Source organism: Glycine soja, chromosome 9 (genome assembly GCF_004193775.1).
Source record: "Glycine soja cultivar W05 chromosome 9, ASM419377v2, whole genome shotgun sequence".
Lineage (NCBI taxonomy): Eukaryota > Viridiplantae > Streptophyta > Magnoliopsida > Fabales > Fabaceae > Glycine > Glycine soja.
Window position 1 is genome coordinate 35,046,022 of NC_041010.1, and position 20,818 is coordinate 35,066,839.

General features: G+C 32.8%; 1 long non-coding RNA gene and 1 pseudogene across 1 annotated transcript; one reads left to right on the top strand and one right to left on the bottom strand.

The window, feature by feature from the left end:
• Positions 1 to 2,370: 2,370 nt before the first annotated feature.
• On the bottom strand, positions 2,371 to 14,019 carry LOC114368401 (annotated as a pseudogene).
• A 4,254-nt stretch (positions 14,020 to 18,273) lies between these two features.
• Positions 18,274 to 20,818, top strand: LOC114367131. The gene is made up of 3 exons (XR_003657124.1): positions 18,274 to 18,355; positions 18,791 to 18,846; positions 20,789 to 20,818. It is a non-coding gene; the product is annotated as an uncharacterized LOC114367131 (long non-coding RNA).

Here is a 20,818-nt window from a genome sequence, read left to right on the forward strand (position 1 = left end):
GTCTAGGGTTTAGGGTTTAGGGTGTAGGGTTTAGGGTTTAGGGTTTAGGGTGTAGGGTGTAGGGTTTAGGGTTTAGGGTTTAGGGTTTAGGGTTTATGGTTTAGGGTTTATGCCTTAATGTTTAGAGTTTAGGGTTTTTGGTTTTAGGGCTATGGGTTTAGGGTTTAGGGTTTATGTCTTAGGGTTTAGGGTGTGGTGTCTAAGCCTTAGGTTTTAGGGCTAAGGGTTTAGGGTTTAAGTCTTAGGGGTTAGGGGTTAGGGTCTAATCCTTAGGGTTTAGGGTTTAGGGTTTAGTGTCCAAGCCATAAGGTTTAAGTTTTAGGTCTTAGGGTTTAGGGTTTAAGCCTTAGGGTTTAGGGCTTAGTGTCTAAGCCTTAGGGTTTAGGTTTGAGGGCTTAGGGTAAGGGTTTAGGGTTTTGGGGTTTAAGCCTTAGGGTTTAGGTTTGATATAAAATTACTCCTGACTCATATGCATCTAATGAAATAAAATTACATTTAGAAGTTGAAATAAATGGAGTGGATCAATCCAGGTTGTGTGACATTAATTAATTTCTTAACCCTAAGCCTTATGGTTTATGGTTTAGGTTCTAAGCCTTAGGGTTTAGGGTTTAGGGGTTAGGGTCTAAGCCTTAGGGTTAGGGTCTAAGCCTTAGGTTTTATGGTTTAGGGTTAGGGTTTATGGTCTAAGCCTTAGGGTTTATGATTTTGGGTCTAAGCCTCAGGGTTTAGGGTTTAGGGTTTAGGGGTTAGTGTCCAAGCCTTAGTGTTTAGGGTTTAGGGTTCAGGGTCTAAGCCTTAGGTTTTATGGTTTAGGGTTTAGTGTCTAAGCCTTAGGGTTTAGGGTTTATGATATAAGCCTTAGTGTTTATGGTTTAGGCTTTAGGGGTTCAGGGTTAGGGGTTAGGGTCTAAGCCTTAGGGTTTAGGGTTTAGGTGTTAGGGTCTAAGCTTTAGGGTTTATGGTTTAGGGTCTAAGTCTTAGGGTTTAGGGTTTAGTGTCTAAGCCTTAGGGTTTAGGGTCTATGCCTTAGGGTTTAGGTTTTAGGGCTATGGGTTTAGGGTTTTGGGTTTTGGGTTTAGTGTCCAAGCCTTAGGGTTTAGGGTTTATGGTTTAGGGTGTAGTGTCTAAGTCTTAGGTTTTAGGGCTGAGGGTTTAGGGTTTAGTGTCTCAGCCATAGGGTTTAGGTTTTAGGGCTTAGTGTTTAGGGTTTAGGGTTTAAGCCTAAGGGTTTAGGGTTTAGTGTCTAAGCCTTAGGGTTTGGGGGATTAGGGTTTAAGCCTTAGGGTTTAGGATTGAAATAAAATTACTCCAGACTCATATGCATCTAATGAAATAAAATTACGTTTAGAAGTTGAAATAAATTGAGTGGATCAATCCAGGTAGTGTGACATTAATTAATTTCTTTTGTCTACCTTAGTGCACATATGGCATTGGTGTTAATCGGTATTTAGAAACATTAGTTATTTTCTTTTGTCTACCTTAATTTTTTTTAACTTTATTTATTATTATAGTTTGATGCGCGAAGCATATACAAAGCTTTAGCCAAATAAAATTTGCACAAGTATGCTGCAATTTAGGCACAGCATGAAGCAATTCGTTTAACAAGTCAAGTCTTCTATCCACTTAGCAGAGAAGAGATGATCTGAAAGATGTAGGTAGTTGAGTGCATGATGACCAACGGATGACTGATTCAATCACCATAAGGTCAAGTTGCTCACACTCACCATGTTCAATTGTTCTGTTTCTCTTGCTTGTGATCCATTTCTTTAACATCACGTCCAATCCAAAGAGGAGAATCTTGTAGCAAAAGTAGTCTTCCCAAGTTTGTTTCTGCGAAAATTTGCTAACAAGATCAGACCATGAAGCTAAGAAATAGTAAAGACGGTTAAAATAAAAGGCTTTAAGCATACCTCCAGCAATTGCATTTACATCTGCCATGTTAGCTGAGCACTCTAATTTACAACTCTTTTGCTCAACAGCGAATGTTAGGGTGTTGGTGAATAAAGAGAAAAAATCCCTGTATTAGAGGTCAGGCTCCAGAAGCTAAGAGATAAAGCAAACAGGTTTTGGGTAAAATTTTGATATCTTTTCTGCCAATTTCATTCATATATATAGTTCTACACCTCTAGACATAAAACAGAAAATTCTAACAAATCCTATCATTGCATGACACCTGGTCCACTAAAACAGAGAGCAAAAAGGTGCAATTCCACTGTAACATAATTACTTTATTTATCACTACTTAGAGTAATTTCTTAAAGTAGCAGCCTAATGGATATATTCCTCGCCGCCTGTGGGTTTTCTGCTAGCTAGTGTGTCTGGGCCTCTAGTGCCGAGTGCTATCAGCAGATGTGGTCGAGGGATGAAAACCTAAGCATTGAGGGGATGGGAGAAAAAAATTCCAAAGCAGGGGAATTGAGCGTCACAAGTAGGTGAGCCGGCACCAAAGCTAATGTCTTGACTCTTGGACATGAAAGAGGCAGAGAACGAGCTGCCACCATCATCCCATTCTTCACAATTTTGGATTTTATGTTTACTTAGTTGTTCAGGATTTGTTTGGTTGCTTTCCATCTAGCAATGATATGATCTAGAAAGGGAAAGTTCAGAAGAAAATTGGAGAAACAAATTCATTTGAACACACACCATAAATGACATAATATGATGAATTTTATACCGTAAACAAGCCCTATTAGTTTTAATAGTTTTTGGAGTTAGAGTGTGCTGTCAGCAAGCATTTCTCTTTGATGTTATGGCATAACTTTATTGCTGAGCCATATTTGCCATAATCTAAATGTTCAGAATTGTCAGATTATTGATTCAATAAGTAGAATTAGCATATTCTTAAAGCTTCAGTTATGACGTATTCAATAGATAGTAATGATCTTTTTATGTTCAATTTTTTAATAGTCTATACATCAGTTGAACTGTCGTTATCCTGCTTGACCAAAATGCTCTCTTAACTCCAATGTGAGATCTAAATAAAACAAATTCAGCAGATAGGCATTAACAGCGAGAAAAAAAATCAGTAAGCTTACCTAAAACCTACCTCCTGGACAGTGAGCCTTTAAGAGAAGGGTCTGTGCAGAGCATTCCCCTGATCAAATCCTTAGCATATTCAGGAATGCGATCCCAAGGTTCCAAAGGAAACTTCAGGGATGTAGCTTAAATGGCTTCAGCGACTTGGTCTTCCCCGAAAACTGAGGCATCCCACTCAACAAAGTGTAAAGAATAACACTAGTCCTTCACCCATCAGCAGCCTGGTTATATGCACCAGCTAGTACCTGTGGACTCGAATGGACTCCCCATTAACCCATGCAAACTCTGACATGCTTAGACAAATACCAATATTTGAATATTAATACCACACATGTTCATGAGACTAGGAGTAACCAAAATTGAAAAGAAGATTATGATATGCAAATTGAAAAGGAAGTGGAGGAAGTAAGTACGGCTTGATTCAGGTTGCAAGCCCAGAATCTGCCAATTTAATAGGAGATGAGGAGGATCTTGTTGCTAAGAGAATGTTCTCATGCTTACAACCTGCATAAGGTGTGCCCAAAGAGAACCCTGTCTTCAGATTCCGAAAACCATCCATGCTTCTCTAATCTGTGAAACAGCTCGCCTCCAGCACAAAGCTCCATCCCCAATGAACAAAACCTTCCTCTTCGTAAACCACCTTGAGATCCACAACATTGGGGTGTCAGATAGCCTAGCCATTATCTCTCTCATGTTTACACTCCCATCCGAAGTAACCAACCTATCTTTAGCAATTGATGTCAAAACCTCTCCTGTCAACCTGTGATAACATGTAACATGCCCTTATGACACACCAAACTGCTCCAACCCAGTTGCTGACCGAGAATGTACTGATCTTTTACACTAGAGATGTGGCTTGTGTCTAATATGGTTGCTACTTTGTAATAATAATTATATGAAGTAAGGTTCATTGCTATACCAATTTCCTCCCTCCCCAACACATAAAGAAATATACTATGTAACTACTCAATTTGCTTACCTCAACAAAAATCTTTTCATTGTGCTTTGATGTTGTTGCTGCTTTGTTTGGTTGTGACTTGTTGAAATTGAAGGCTTCCCAACAGCCCGACTTCTAATTTAGTTTAATGAAATAGTCTTCAACTTCAACTTCACATCCATAGTTAAAATTTATAATAATTAAAAATTCTTTCAACTAATTTCTTTAATAAAAAATAATTAATTTGATTAATCACATTTTGTAGTTGTAGTTTGATGATAGAATTCACAAAAGCAAAATAGATAAATGACAAAAAAAAATTACAATTAAGACTAAATACTATGATTGATAGTTAGAACTTAATGTAAAAAAAACTGTGAAGTCTATTATTTTAAGATGTTAAATTTATTTTATTTAGAAAATTCGTAGTTTGAATCATCCATAGAATGAGCATCATTGTTCCGAACTATCATTATTCCAACTGGGAAGGAAAAGAAGTTAAGGTGTATTAACACAATAAAAAGAATGAACTATTACTACTTTGACATAGTTATCTTGTTTTGTTAGGTTATTTTATATATTTTTTTTGTCTTTTATCTTATTTTCTTACTCAACTGAATGAAAGAGAGAAAATTGTTAAGTCATTGGATTACCATGTCAAGTGGAATACATATGATTCTCTTTGCTACAAGGTGTTAATCCTGAGATTATTATTGACCAATGATCATCCACTTAATTATAGTTAATTTTAATAAAATTGAATATTTCTTAGAGATGAATTAAATATGTTAGAACTACATTTTTAGATTTTATTTTATTTTTAAAAAAATTTGCATGCCTTTTGAAGCATGAACTTGTCCTTATTATTTCAGAGCTTCTAACACAAAAAAATCAGAATATTTATTTTTACATCATTTAAAATTATAATAAATAAATATTTTTAATATATAAACTATACTCTAACTAGATTAAAATAATCATTTTATAATTTATAAGTTTTGACTTCATTTACTATATTCCAAAAAAATATTTTCTTTAAAACCATCCTACTATATAAATAAGGAGAAAATATATTTATCTTTTTCAGTATATTAAATGTATTTTATTTATTTAATACTTAATATATCAAATTCCTACTAAATAAAGAAAAAATAAATATTTTATCTTTTCAAGATATTAAGTATATTATTTTCTCATTTGATACTTACATTATAAAATTCCTACTAAATAAAGAAAAATAAATATTTATATTTTCAAAATATTAAATATATTATTTTTTATTCAATACTTAATTTATAAAATTCCTACTAAATATAGAATATATATATATATATATATATATATATATATATATATATATATATATATATATATATATACATATTTATCTTTTTAAAATATTAAATATATTATTTTTCATTCAATACTTACTTTATAGAATTCCTACTGAATGAAGAAAAAATATATTTATATTTTTAAGATATCAATTTTTTTCTAGTCAATACTTACTCTACAGAATATTAAGAAATATATCACAAAAGGTATAACATTACTAAAAGCAAGTCACACAAAATACGCTCAGACAATTTCACATTACCGTAGAGCTAATGCTTATGAGTGTGTTGGAAACGCATAAAATTATGATGAAGGGGAAAAATGCATTCCAATGCAAAAATAACAAAGCAACGTGGGAGTTGTGTTTTTTGTTGCTTTCCCTTTAACCTAAACACAAACACATTCTACGTGTCTTTTCAAAATTCATTTCTTTGTTTCACCACACTACACCAGAGTTCATTTCGTTACAAATTACTTTATTTAGTTTGATTACATCAGTCTAACAAAAGAACCATGACATCTACCGGGGAGAAGTATTTCATATGGTTTATGGTGGACTATTTAAGGGTTAGTGTGCCCTTTTCTCTCTTGATTTTTTCCACGATATACCTATTGAAAAAGTATTTTCGAGAGAGTACTAGTTGAATACTACCTATTGAGAAAGTATTTATGAGAGGACACTAGTTGCCCACTACACTAAGGAAGTCGGGTTTGGCCCCCTCAACTCCTGTGCTTGATGTTTTATTTTTTTTGTTTTTAATTTTAATTATTAAAATAATATAAATATTATATTATATAAATATATTTTTAATTGATTTTAATTTTTTTTTATTAAATTAATTTTTTTAATGTTTTTATATTTATTTAAAGAGATATATACAGATAAAGAAAAATGAAAAAATTAGATAAAATTATAATAAATTTTTTAGTTACGTTGTATGTAATTTTTTAGTTAAATTTATGTGCCGTTAATGTTTTATTGTTATGTTTGTTAAAAAAATTAGTTAGTAGTATTAGAACAAATTAAAAATTACAGTGAAAAAATGATTGATACATTTGTCTTATACAACAGACATATGTGTGATAAATGAGATAATAGCTGAGAATAATGAAACATATTAAACAAATACAATTAATTACAATGCAAATATGACAAAATTAATGATAATCTCAAATACGCTGCGTAGGATACTTGTCTTTTTTCTATTTCGGTTGTTGGTTTGTTAAAAATAGCCAAAATTTCTATTGGGCAGAATCGTTTCCAATAGTTGGATTGTGCTAACACCTTTAACATGTCTTTGTTGTTTTTCAATTCTGTTATTTCATATTCAATTAAATTTTCGAAATACTTAGCATGACCTGGTTTTTTGTGAATTTCATAAGGAAGAACCCCTATAGGTGCAACTTGCTTGATTAAATCCTTGAGTTTCTCCATGCTACATCTTGAAGTAATGCCAAATCTTATTGGATTTGTTCCAGTGAAGGAGTAACCCAAAAATCCACCTTGGTGTGGTATGTTCCACTCCCCGTTGTAATACATAATTGCATCATGAGAATGAGTGATAGTGGATTGAAGTAGGTTGAGTATAGCACCCAGTTTTGCTCATTATTGATGGTACATAATAATTCTATAGGGCAACACACGAGTTTTGCTCATTGCACATTAACATTGTGCAAACATCATCCTCATTTTTCAATTGGAGAGATGGAAAAAAATATTGTTAACCTACATCTATGAATGGTTGTTGATAGTAGATTTCATCTACTAATTGATCATTGGTTAGCGGAAGGGTGTTTGCATTCTACGCTTGGTGTTGAAGTGGAATTTCAAAAATAAACACCACTTTGGTTGTGAGTAATTGATCCATTTGAAAAAATGAAGGCTAATCTCAAGTTAGCAATGGTCCAGCTGCTTGACTCTCCCAAAAATGGCATAGTAATAAGATTGAATTTGGTTTATGAGAGTATGTTGTGTGAAATTGTGAGTTTGTTTGTATTAAGGGTGTTTTGTGTTATTTATAGCTGTATGAGCATTTTGTTTGTCATGTTGATATGTATTGGAATCTCACAAGGTTAGAGTTGTGTTCATGCTAAAGACTTCTCTAGAATCCAATGTTTCTTTTCCCCTGGTAACTGATATAGGATACGTCCATTATAATTTTCATAGTTGCAAGGGTCCAAATCATAGTTTTTTTCAATTCTGTGTTTCTATTTTGGGATTGTTGTCCATGGAACTAGTGCACGATATTTTTTTTTTATTCTTTGATGTTCAAACTATGGAAAAAGTGTGTCACAAATATCATTACTATGTTGGACATAATTTTTAAAAAAATGCAGAATATGGGCACTTAAGCATAATTGCAAGGGTCCAAATCATAGTTAATTAAACCGTTACAGGGGTACTTAAACATATTTGATCATATTATCACAACATTTTATACTTCAATGACCAAGACGATGATCAGTCCCACAGGGCGGTGGACGCCGATTATGTCGTGTATTTCTTCTTTCCTGTATGACTAGTTCTCTTACGTCATGATGATGTTGTTTTTCTATGTCATTATATTCAATGTGGGTTGCTGCAGTTGAAGAACTTTGTCCTTGTTCTCCAAACGAATGTGGAGCATCAAATTGTTGTAAAAAAGCTAAATATGATGCTGCAGAATTTGGTGTATTCAAAACAAACCCAACCGTCTCCATCAAGACATCGATTGCAAAGATCAAAACATTCATGAGTTATACCCCATCCTATGAAAGACATGGTTAGCAAAGCAAAGGGCATTGGAGATGATCCATGGAAACGGGAAAGAATCATATACCAACTTGCCAAAAATTTTGGGAGCTTTGTAATCTTGTGTTCCTGGGACTGTGGTCGCTACTCAAATAGAATTCGTGTTTGAGGAAAGAGAAATCGTACCGGGCAAAAGAATGTTTAAACGTGTCTTTTGGTCATTTGGTCCATGCATTAATGGGTTTGCATATTGCAAACTCATAGTACGAGTAGATGGTACATGACTTTATGGAAAGTATATTGGCACAAATGAAAATCACTCATATTTATCTTTAAAAAATCACTTATATCTAACCAAACAATCGAGAAGCATACGGGTATGCTATTTTACGGTCCCCATCCCCACCCTCGTCCCTGATCTATATTTAATATAGATTTTATAACAAAATAGCTCTTAAGATTTAACATAAAAAATAGTATGTCAAATTATAACTAACCAAACAGTTGAGAAGCACATGGGTATGTTGTTCTCCCGTTCGTCCCATCCCCATTCTTGTTCCTGTTCTCTATTGCCTTTCGGGGGTCAATTTTGTGCTCATATATTTGTCTCGTTCTCATCCTTGTCCACTAAAAATGACTATTGATTTATGACAATATAGTTGTACATATATTTTTGTCTAATTTTAAATTTAAAACTAATTTAAGATGTCATTAAGATGAATAAGTCATAAAAGTGCAATGATTCATAGCAAACTTAGCCCATTACAATAAGAAATGTCAAGTCTCAAAAAAATTAAATAAATAAGGGAAATATAATAAATATATCCTTTAGGGATAGGGACATAGAGTAATTACATACCCATCCTTGTTCGTACTCATTTTAAAAAGTCGAGTAATATTTATACTTGTATCCAATCAAAGCGGGATATTCTCCATCAAAAATTAAAAAATTGACACGGAAGAAAATAAAATTCAATTTGAAACACAAAATATATTTATATTTTTAGATTGCATATAAAAAATAATAATCCATGTGTTGTGTCTAAGTCCCCTAACCCCCCAATATGTTGAAGGAAAAACACCTCCCTATACAAATATCAACTACCATATTTGAGACATACAACAAAATAAAAAATAAAATAGCCATTGTCATATAAATGTATGGTGTGTTGCTGCATGAATCTCTCATGCTTGTTAACTCTTTGGCTACTCTTCAAAATAACACCAAAATATTTCACAACCAATATGAGTTTAGTAACATGAAGTTCCACTTGCCTTGCCACGACTTGAAACCTTACACAATAGCACCTAATAGATTTTGTACTCGATACCAAGCGACTGATAATGACTCAATGCCTCTTAAATAAAAAGTCAAAGGTTTTAAATATACCAATCACTGAGTCAAATATATCACTCACAAAATGAACTCCAACTGATATATTATTTTTTCGTGAATAGTTGGTATATTCTATCACCCGGTGATGTATATTCAACCCAATGTTTTCACTTTTAATTTGTTTCTTAGATACTTCATTTAAAAGTATATACTTTCAAGGTGTCAATTTAATATAATGCATAAGTCAGATTGCATTTAAATAAAGCAAAATAAATAAAATGATTGAGTGTAAAACAATTCAAATTATGATTAAAAGTACATAAAATATGTCATTTTAATTTTCTTAAAGCACATATGACCCAATACATATGTGTGGCAATTCAAGTAAAGTAGAATTCTTTATTCTCTAACTTAATTTTTTTTGTAACCAATACATAGAACCAAAAGAATACATTCACTACAAAGGGTATTCTTAACAATAGCTTAAAAGAAGAGTTCATACATTCAGTGGAAACAAATGAAAGTTCCCTAATTAGACAAAAAAAATAAAATAAAATAAACTATCTATATAAACTTAATGCTACATCAATCATCCTACCACAAATTGCTTTAAGTGGAAAAAATGAGTTTAAAAACAAAGGAAGAAACAATGGTAAAACTCCTTGAGCTGTTCCAATAATTTAGATATTACATCTCACTTTAATAAGCTTCTTTTAGACTCCTTGGCAAAAATGTGTACGTAGTAGTACAATTTCAAGCTTGCAAAAACACACTCCAATTTAAAAACATGATACATATAGAATGCTATATATCACATGTAAGTCCACAAATTAACATACCCCTATAAGGAGAACACATAGCTATAAATATCATATGTAAATCCAGAATGCAACTACATTTTACCAGTTTTAACCATTATATCATGATCATGAAAACATCATAATGGTAAATGTGTCTTCATCTCAGCAATTTGGAAATACACACACCATAAATAGCACCTCAATGCAAGCCTTCACACCAGAGAAAAGCACAACACTTGGTTTCTAACAGAATATATGTTAATATTTCATATAATTTATTTCCTTCATGATGCTTAAGGAATCCTCATTTCTAAGGACTGGATGTCCAAAACTTAGAAAAAATTTATGAAGCGCAGATGTATCCATATAAGAATACATAGATGAACACTTCCAAAAAGTTATGCAAAATCTAGAACTTGTAAATAGAAATCAATTAAAGCACATGCCAATAAAATAAACAATTGTGATTCAAGATTATATTGTTCTCTTATTATATAGCATAAGAATTCTCCCAAATTAAGTGATAAGATAATAAAAGGTTGAAGAGGTTGTCGAAAATAGGTTGAAGAGGTTGGAAGACTATCTGGGAATAATTGGTGTACAATAGGATGTGGTGTAGTGCAACAGTGCTGACATAAGGAGTTTGGTATCATGGTGTTATAATGATATAGGGACTGCGAAAAGAGGTTTGATGACTAAATTCAATTTATGTAGTGGAAGTAGATTCTAGTTTGGTATACTAAGGCACATGAGCAAAATTCTATACTACCAAGTAGGTGTCAATACTTAGATTTTCATATGGCAGGCAGGCACATAAATATTTTCATGTAGAATAAAGAATTTTAAAATTAGGAGATCCTTACATCATCATGACTTAGTTGTCCAAATTGCTCTGTGATATCCTTAGGAATTGGATCAACATTGACAGAAAAGGCTTCTAAAATAAAGAATAATATAATGTATAAATTGATATAAACATAAGTCAAGAAATAACAACTTATAAAACAACTGCTAAAGAAACTGAAACAATAATAAGGCAATTATGCCTTTATGAAGTCAAGCTTTGTGCCTCTTTTGTATGTCAAAATAAATAATAAGAGAGTTAGCATGACATCCCGTGTATGATAACCATTCACCTAATTAAGCCTAATCTAAAAACTCATGAATATCCTCCAGCTATATTTACATCCCTAAGATCCTAGAAATAAGTTAAAAACACAATTCAAATTGAATTTGAAATAAAATGCACCTCAACACACAAGAAATTTTTGCTATTAATGACAATAAAACAAACATTTCCTGATGCAATCAATTATTTCCCTTTTAATTTAATCAGAGAACAAAGAGGAAGAAGTCATATCTAGTGAGCTCCACTTGTTCATATACACAATGAATGCATTTTCCTCAAAGAATCCAAGATTTAAAAAAATCCTAACAATGTCCTATTAAAAATGAATTTAAAATGCTATACATGTGTTTGAAGCAACCACATTTTTCTTTATTATTTTGATCATTGTCTTCAATTAAAGTAGCTAGCTAGGGATTATGGTGTTCTCTATGGTTAAAACATTGTATACCATAAATTAGGTCATAAACACCTAGAATTCACTCCCTATTACTTAACTTGACATCCTTATAATACTAAAATTTAAAAATATGTAGAGGGAGTTAAGTACATTGATTTGCAAGGCATTTAATAAATCTTGGCAGACCAATAACAACTCCCCGACATCATCGACATTGTATGCTGACTTATATATTGCCTTTAATGTGATAACCATGCCAAAAATCTATAAATGAAAATGTATTAACGATCAATTAGTCTAACATAACTTCTATGCAATTAATTATTTAATGGATCTCCAACAGTTCCAGTAGCAAAATTAAAAGTTAGTTACCTTAATGGCATGTTTATATGGCAAAATTTTGACCTTCCAAATGGCTTTATCATTCAACTTCTCCAAAAGGCTTAAGCGGTCTTATAAGAAATTAAGAGGTCAAACTAAAGAATTAATACTTTATTAAAATGGTTTAACTCTTTGCATTAATTAAATATTTCTAAATTTTGACTCTTAATCTCTAAATTTGGTAGCTATTTATGAGCTAGTGAATTCTTGTTTGAATACTATTTATATTCCCTTTTTCAAGTAACCATCTTCAAGTAGTTCCTTTTTTTCCTTGTCCCAAAAGGAACAAAGTTAATAAAGTAACTTGAGATAAGAATAATATAATCTTGTATCACTAACAAAGGAAAGGAATAGCTTAATCTCTTACCAGTAACAATGTTTTAATAAAAAAAACTAATTAGATTGAAAAAAAAAGGCTCAATTGGCTTAAGACATTTATTAAGAGTTTAATAATTAAATTAAGGAACATATAACCATAATTCCAAATAAGATGGGCAAAGGTTCGATTTTATATATTAGAACACACACACACACACACATGCATGCGTATGTGTGTGTGTGTGTGTTTCGATGAGAAAAAAATAACATAAATAGAAGAGACCAAAAATCATGACAAACAAATACATCTAAACTTGAGCTTTAAGGTGGGGAAAAATTATCAAGTAATTCGTCCATCAATCCCTATGAACCACACTCCAAGATATATCAAGATTGCAACTACAGCCACAATGAACTTCCTTTCATGATCTCCTAAATCTCAACTGCCACACAACCATCAAAGAAGAAAAATAAAAATGAGAGAAGTTGAAACTTTATAATATAATAAAACTCAAATAGTATATAAAAGATTCACTCAAAAAAATAGTGTATCAAATTAAACTTGTCACTCAATTAATAACTTAAGTAAGACTTGAAAACCATATCAACGGGCACCATTATATTAAAGGTATACAAATCAGACTTGCATCTTACATGCACTTGTAGAATCATGTTATTCTAATTGCAAGCTTCAATGTTTCTCTTTTGCATGAATTTCTTTGACCATATCAAACTTCCATGCCATTCCATAATGTGTCAACAAATAAGCAATCAAAAAACGGAAATATTTAAGATCTTTGCACTGAAATATTTAAGTTAAAAACAATCAATTAGTTTTTTTGTTAAAGAAATAGAACAATTTAGAAGACTTAAAACATCAATTTCCTTTGCAAATAGAAAAAAACATATGAACAGAAAATAGAAGAGAAAGGGAGAAAGAAAAATGCAACAAAAATAGAAAAACTGAAAAGAGGAAAAAGTGAAACATTACTCAAGTAAATTGCCAAATTGGTCATTGAATTTGTCTAGCACTCTCAATTTAGTCCCCCATTTGAATGAAATTAACAAAAAGGTTCTTGAAACTTTAGTCACCTAATGGTTGACTCAAATAGTCTCCTAGATTTTTTGTCCAACAGTTGTGATGCAAAGGGATCTACACTATAATTTTGTATCTCCACAGTCATTTTCTCTTATTCATCTTTCCTATATGAATGCTTTGCAACTTTCTTTACTTCATCTCTAACCCCTTATTTTACCAAGAGAAAATTTAAACTTTCATCAATCAAAATGGGATAATTTTACAAAAGGTGGAAAAAGGAAACATAGAATCTGCAAGTGTACTAAAAGAAATCATTGTTTCAATGAAACTATTTCTATGCTTTAAACCCCTCACTCCACTTCCTCCAACAAAAATCATAAAATGAATTTTCAAGACCAAAACATCAAAATGGAAAAACTTAAAACATGAACAAAATCCTTTTTTCGTAAATAATATCCAACATATAGGAACTCACCTACGATTGGACCCTATGACAGCATCGACCTTGGTCATCAACGGCCATTTCCTCAAAGACCTCACCGTCACCAGAGTCATCGACATCGGTGGGTGTGGCCGCCATTGACGATCTCCTATCAATACCAAAAATTGAAACTATAATTATAACAAAAAAGCTCAATTCAAACACAACAAAAACAAACAACAACATTCACCTAGCCCTTAATTCTTCTCAATCTAAAATATATGTCAAATAATTAAACCCTAACAAAATATAGAGAAACATAAAATCAAAACCAAAAGTTATAGACAATTATTGTGATACCATTTATCTATCCCGACATACATATTTATATAATATCATACATGAAAATATAAAATTAATTAAAGAGATTTTATTCAATAAACATAAAAGAGTTCACGTGGATAAAAGGTTCACATCCATATTAATCATCAAATTAAAAATTTATCAAATAAAGGTATGAAAACATCTCCGGGCCAAAATAAGGTCGTTCAATTTTTACAAAAGTAAACAAGTTAAGCAGCAGAATAACATAAAGTAATATGTTCAGAATATTATGCAAATAATATAGAAACTCATGCCTCAATATCATATCCTATTAGAGTGTTGTGTCCCAGCGTTCTCTAGCACGAGGTTCTTTAAAGTCATTCATCTAATCATCTGCTCCCACAAATACAAGGTTCGAGATTATCACATGATATAAACACAAATAACACACCAGAGTGAGTTATCACATTCCTAAACAGATAGAGATAAATGAAAGCACATATATAATATAAGTATAACAAGCTCAACTTAGTACAATTTGCATTATTTTATGACTCATTGTGTAACATCACTTGTCCCAAGGATTTAATCACAAAATCATATTCCACACTTTCACATTAATCATGTGTTCAAAATAACACATCTCAAGTACAACCTAACATCTCACACTCACACAATTCATTACACATCATCACGTGACAAGTCACAATGGTCATTACACAAGTATTATGCAACAGATACACTGAGACTTAATTCTATATGCAATGTGGTACCGTGTCAGTGAAAAACTTAGTCGAGCGTCTAGGAGTACATGACAAAACATACTACACACTAGTAAGTTAGGTCACTCTCACTAGGTAAAATAATAGGGAGACCAGTCAGGGTCATGTTATTTTGAGAGAATGCTTCAACCATGTGGGATTAGCACAAGCTTAAAGGAGTACTCAAACCATATGTATTTACCTCCAAAGACTAGACTCTGAAGAGTCCATCAGGGCATCTCCCTCCTGATTCAGGTTAAACTCAAAAAATTTTACCACGCAAACTCTATCTATGAACTATATAAAACACACGACTCCTTAATTATTCTCAAAATAATCTTAACTTGTCACGCCTCAAAGTGATTAAACTCGTTAGATTCCCACAGTGGATTCCATCACAATACTCGTCGTGCATTAACTCGTAGCCCTTAAAAAGTCTTACAATTGTGCGATTGTACAATTCATAGCTCACAACTCAATGCGTACAATATATCAATACACATGTATCTTACAATTTAACACATACTTAACTTGTCACCTACACACAGTTCATTACATTTTCATAATCCTAAGACAACACGTTATCACGTCTCATGCATCATATACATGCCACACAGTAATAATATTAATATGTAATGTTCATATGATTAAACCCCTCAAAAAATTTCACATAATCATATCAAAATCAAAGGAATCAAAATCATATGTCAAAAACACAAAAACACCAAGAACACTCAATTTTATCAACCAATTTGCATCAAGGCATCAATTGGACTGTCAAACATAACAATCTCGTAATTATAATTGTAAAGGCAGAATTACAATACAGTAAACAACCCAAAATTAATAAACTCCAATTTGATCCTCTAAGGATTCCTATACATGTTCATTCTAACCCAATTACGATAAACTCATCCCTTACCTCTAAGCGGGCTCATGTGTGTAGTCTAGCAGTGATAATGGTGTCTTTAGTGGTTTCCTAAGATTTCTCAAGCTTTTCATCTGGTTACTCTACTAAAATTTCCAAGCGTTAGAGAGAAGGATAAGGGATGTGAGCCTTAATTTCACTATCTTTGTGCGAGGGGATTTTCTCTCTCCACAAACATTATTTCACAATCGCCAACGGTGAAAGTGTGAGAGAATGTGTTTCAAAGGTGGTGTTCAAATTTCAGGACAATCTAACGGTTAAAAACTCCAAAAATGTAATATGTAGAAAAAAGAAAGGGTTTTAGGAGAGGAAGAAGGGAGAACGAATTTGGGGTGAAGACAGGGCATTGAAACATATGGTAAATCTAAAAATTGACCTAATAAATCTTTATTTATAGTTAGGGTACTCTGAGCCTATTATCTACTATATTTTTTTTATTTTATAAAAAGGAATTTTGTTTTACTCTTTCATTAAATAAATAATCAATTAAAACATTCATTTATTTTCTAAAACATCATTTTACTCTATTTATTTTCTAATACTATGAAACTATTATTCTAATTAACAAAAACTTTTTCCCCTCATTTATTTAATTTCTAAAAACTCTATCAATTTTTAAATAAAACTTTTTTATTTATTTTACAAAAAAATGGGATGTTACAGTTACAATTTCATTTTAAAAAAACAAAAAAAAACTAAGAGTCGAAATGCAAACATGACCTTGATGATTGTTTGTTTTATTTCATTTGAGAAATGGTAAGAAACATGCAGAGAAGAGGAAGAATGGAATAACTGAAAGTGAGGGAAAAAAGAGAGAAATGACACTTCGATGATGCACTTTGGGTTTTGTTTTCTGAGATTTGTTTTGTTTTAGACCAGCCCTCTCCTTTAATACTTTTGTTGCGAGCATTTTTTGGAGTTTGTTGATTGCGGTACAATGGCGCGATGAAAAGGGCTTGCGGGAGTAAGAGTTATTGATGGAGAGGGAGTGGGGAGAGGAGGAAGGTGTAGGTCTACAAGGTAGGAAGAAAAGAGAGAAGGGAAGAAAGGAGAAGAAGAACCAAAAAAGAGAAAGAGAGGGAGGAAAGAAAATGGATTTGAAAAGGGAAATTCAAAATTTAATAGGTTAGGACAAAAGATTAAAATTACGTATTTATTCAAAATGGAAAAAGTGTCAAAATTTTGAAAGTGGTTATAAATGTAATTTCATTAGGGATTTGCATTCTTATATTTATTATAGTAGATTTGTAACTAAGTTATTTTGAAGATAATGGTAACTTTGTTTGTTGTATATGATTTTTGGTTTTGTTAATTAGCTACAAAACAATTACGTTGTCTTTTCTTACTCTTAGTTTTGATATGTTGATAGCTATTACGGTTTACCTTCCCACTTTTATATAAACCATGGCTTTGAAACCCAAACCAGATCGACCAGTTTGATCAAGAACTGATCATGTGTCCGGTCCAAAGCTTCTTAAAAATCGGGATGTCCTTAAACCAATTAAAAAATCATTGAACTAGTTGAAAACCAATAAAACCTGATGGATTAATTGGTTTTACCGATTTTTACTTAAAACTGTAATTTTTTTTAAAAAATAATCAAAAATGACGACGTTTTGGTTTATCGTTGGCTGCACATTAAGCCAATAAGCCTTTTTTCCTTTCACAATTTCATGCTCTTTGGTCTAGGTTTTCTCACCATCCCACGAGTCATGAACGAACTTTGCGGCAGTGCCTCACTCTTCGGCAACGTGGTGTTTCCCTCTCTGGCAACACAGCAGCTTCAAGGAAGACAAGCCGCACGAGACATTATGTCTCAACAAGGCCATGTATTCACTACTAAAAAAAAAGCTTTCAACATCGCCCAATTAACATCGGTTATAGCTAAAACCGATGTTAACGAAAGTACGGTGGCATTTTTGTAAATAAGTAGACTTAGTTAACATCGGTTTTGGAAAAACCGATGTTAGTATGCCTTTGTTAACATCGGTTTTGTAAAAACCGATGTTATCGAGTCGATGTTAACATCGGTTTTATTATAACCGATGTTACGTAGTTGATGTTAACATCGGTTATTTTTAAAAAACCGATGTTATCATTATATATTAAAGTTCTGAAATTGCACAACCCGCGCGCTTGAACCCTATCGTTCTTCTTCTTTCTCCTTACGCTTGAACCATATCGTTCTTCTTCTTTCTCCTTGTGTCAAAGTCGCCTGTGCTTCCGTGACTGCAACCACATTGTGGAGATCATGTTTGTGGAGATCGTCTTTGGCACTTATCCATTGAGGTACGTCCTTTCGTTTTAACATTAGGCGTTCGTTGTTTTAACATTAGGCGTTCGTCGTTTTAACCCAGGGCTTTATTGTTGTTTCTCTTTCTGCCTGAGTTCGTGTTTGTCGCAAACTGGGCTGCGCTTCTGTGACTGCAACCACATTGTCGAGTTCGCGTTTGTGGAGTTCGTGTCTGCGCTTCCATCGAAGGTATGTCTCTATTGTATGTTAATGATGAAAATCCATTGTTCAATGGTCTGTCTCTGTTGTGATGTTTCGAAACCCTAGTTAGGCACAAAGGGTTAATCGTAACTGAATGTGTAGTGATTTAGGACCATATGTAACTGCCTTAAGCAGTTATTGTAGAATAAATTATGGAGTAACAACAGGGGGGTTAGGCAGTTTTTAGTGGGTTTTCAGGAAGGGAGACATGAGGCTGTCAAATTTACATAGAGGGTTTCAGGGACAAAGCTTTGATTTACACAGAGGGTTTCAGGGAAAAAGCTTTGATTTACATATTGAATTTCATCCAAATTTTTGACAAGTCATTGTTACTTCCATGAATATTGATATTGTATCATGCTTAATTATATGCATTTGCTTATTCTGATCATTGTGTGTTGTGTGATTATTTCTTCCATGCAGGTACATGATTCCTATTTGTTGTGAGAGTGAAATGATGGGCAGCAGCACCAACTGAGGTGAGTTTATATTTCCTTTTTTTTTGTCTTTATCTTTGTTAGTTTGTTATATAGTTTTTATTTTATATGTTTGAGTTTTAAATGTGTAAAAAATAGAAATAGAAAGGTCTGCTGATTGCATAGGAATTCCTTGCTATTTCATGGCATTCCTTTTGAACCTCAAAAGGTGCTTATGATGGCCTTTGGTTAAATTTCTGATTATATGTATTGGGGTCCTTGTGCTGGGTTATTGTTGGGTTTGTTTTGCTTTTTGGAAGGTGGCACTTTTGTGTCTTGTATCTTTTATTTTCAGTACCTGTGGTACTATTCTGTTTAATATTATTTTTTTCAACTGCAAAGATAATTTATATTGATAATTAGTAGTGGTACTACATATTACAAAGAGACATTTATTTTTGCACAGCAAAAATCAATATATTATATATGAAATTGAGTACTAGGTGTACTGAAGATACAAAGTTAAAAAGCAAGACAATTACAGTCTGCATCCCATTAGGAGAGACCGAATATAGCCCACAAAAATACAAACCCATCCCCTCTAAGAAAGAACATCCTTTAGATTGGTTGACCAGAAATTAAAGTGCATTTGGAAGTCCTTCTCCACACATTTTATCCAGGACCAGGTGTGGAACAAGGCATCATCCATGACCTTTTCAGGAGTGAACGGCTGGTTCTTGAATATCTTGGCATTTCTATGGTACCAAATGGAGAAGGACAGGGCTAGCCATAGAAATTCCCATCTTTTGTTGGTACTATCTTTGCTATTCCACTGGGTGAATTGTAAAAAATGATTCTTTGGATCTATGGAATAGGAACCCACTCTATTAACCCATCTCATTGTCTCCCACCAAAGACTCCTAGTCTTTTCACAGTTGATCTCCAATTCCAAACTGCAGATTTGATCTCCAATTCATTAAATCTGGACACAACGCTTTCTTTGTCTCTTAGATCCAGAGAGGAGAAGTAAACACCATCCAGTGTTGGCCTGTTAGAACAATCCTCCAAAAATCTGTCTTTGAAATAAAGGACAATTGCATTTTTAACCCTGCAAGGTTCATGAATCCACACACCATCCATGAAAATACCTGGAATAGCATTTTTTCTTCTTCTATGATTGATCAATCTGTGAAAATAAGTAGAGTTTTTGTCCCCTTCTTTTAGCCACTTAATTCTAGTCTTTTGTCTCAACATAGATTCATATGCATAAGCTGCCTCCCACAATTGAACTTGAAGAGATTTCTTAAGAGTGACTTCCACTTGGGATAGAGGTCTGTCATTTAGAACATTCTCCAAAGCATTTAGCTCCTTTTTAATCATAGTAACTTTTCTAGCATTAGCTTCACCATTTGTTAAGCTCCACTGCTTTATGCACTGTTTGAGGAGTTTTATTTTATGGTTCAGAACATATCCTCCCCATCCTGGAGGATGATAATTGCCCCACTGCTGCTGAACAGGCATGTTGCAGTTTTATTTTATGGTTCAGAACATTTCAAACTTTACAGTGACTGGGTAATTAGGTTAATGGGTGGACAGGCAGGTTGCAGTTTTACTAATTCTGTTGCTATCCATGTGGTGGTATTAAGATGGGCACTATTATTGTCTATAATTGAAATATAGTGTAATTGTTTTTTTTTCTTCTTAAAATTTGAACCGGCGCTATCATTCTTTGAATGCCATCATCTACCTTTAATGATTCACATCTAAATTGGTCCATGTTTAATTAAATTAATTAGTTATTGCTTTAGTTTGACTGGATAGAAGTATGATATGTATTCTTAAAAAATTGTCAATGAGCTGTTTGATAGAATGACTTAAAAAGGCTTTAAATACACTCTCAGTATAATGTGTTTTGAGAGTCAATTTATCACCATGAAGTGAGAGTCATATTGTTCATAAAAGGCTTTAAATACACTGTGGCTAATTTCTGTATGGTTTTTTTTAGGGCTATCATTTACTACTGCTAATTGGCGTT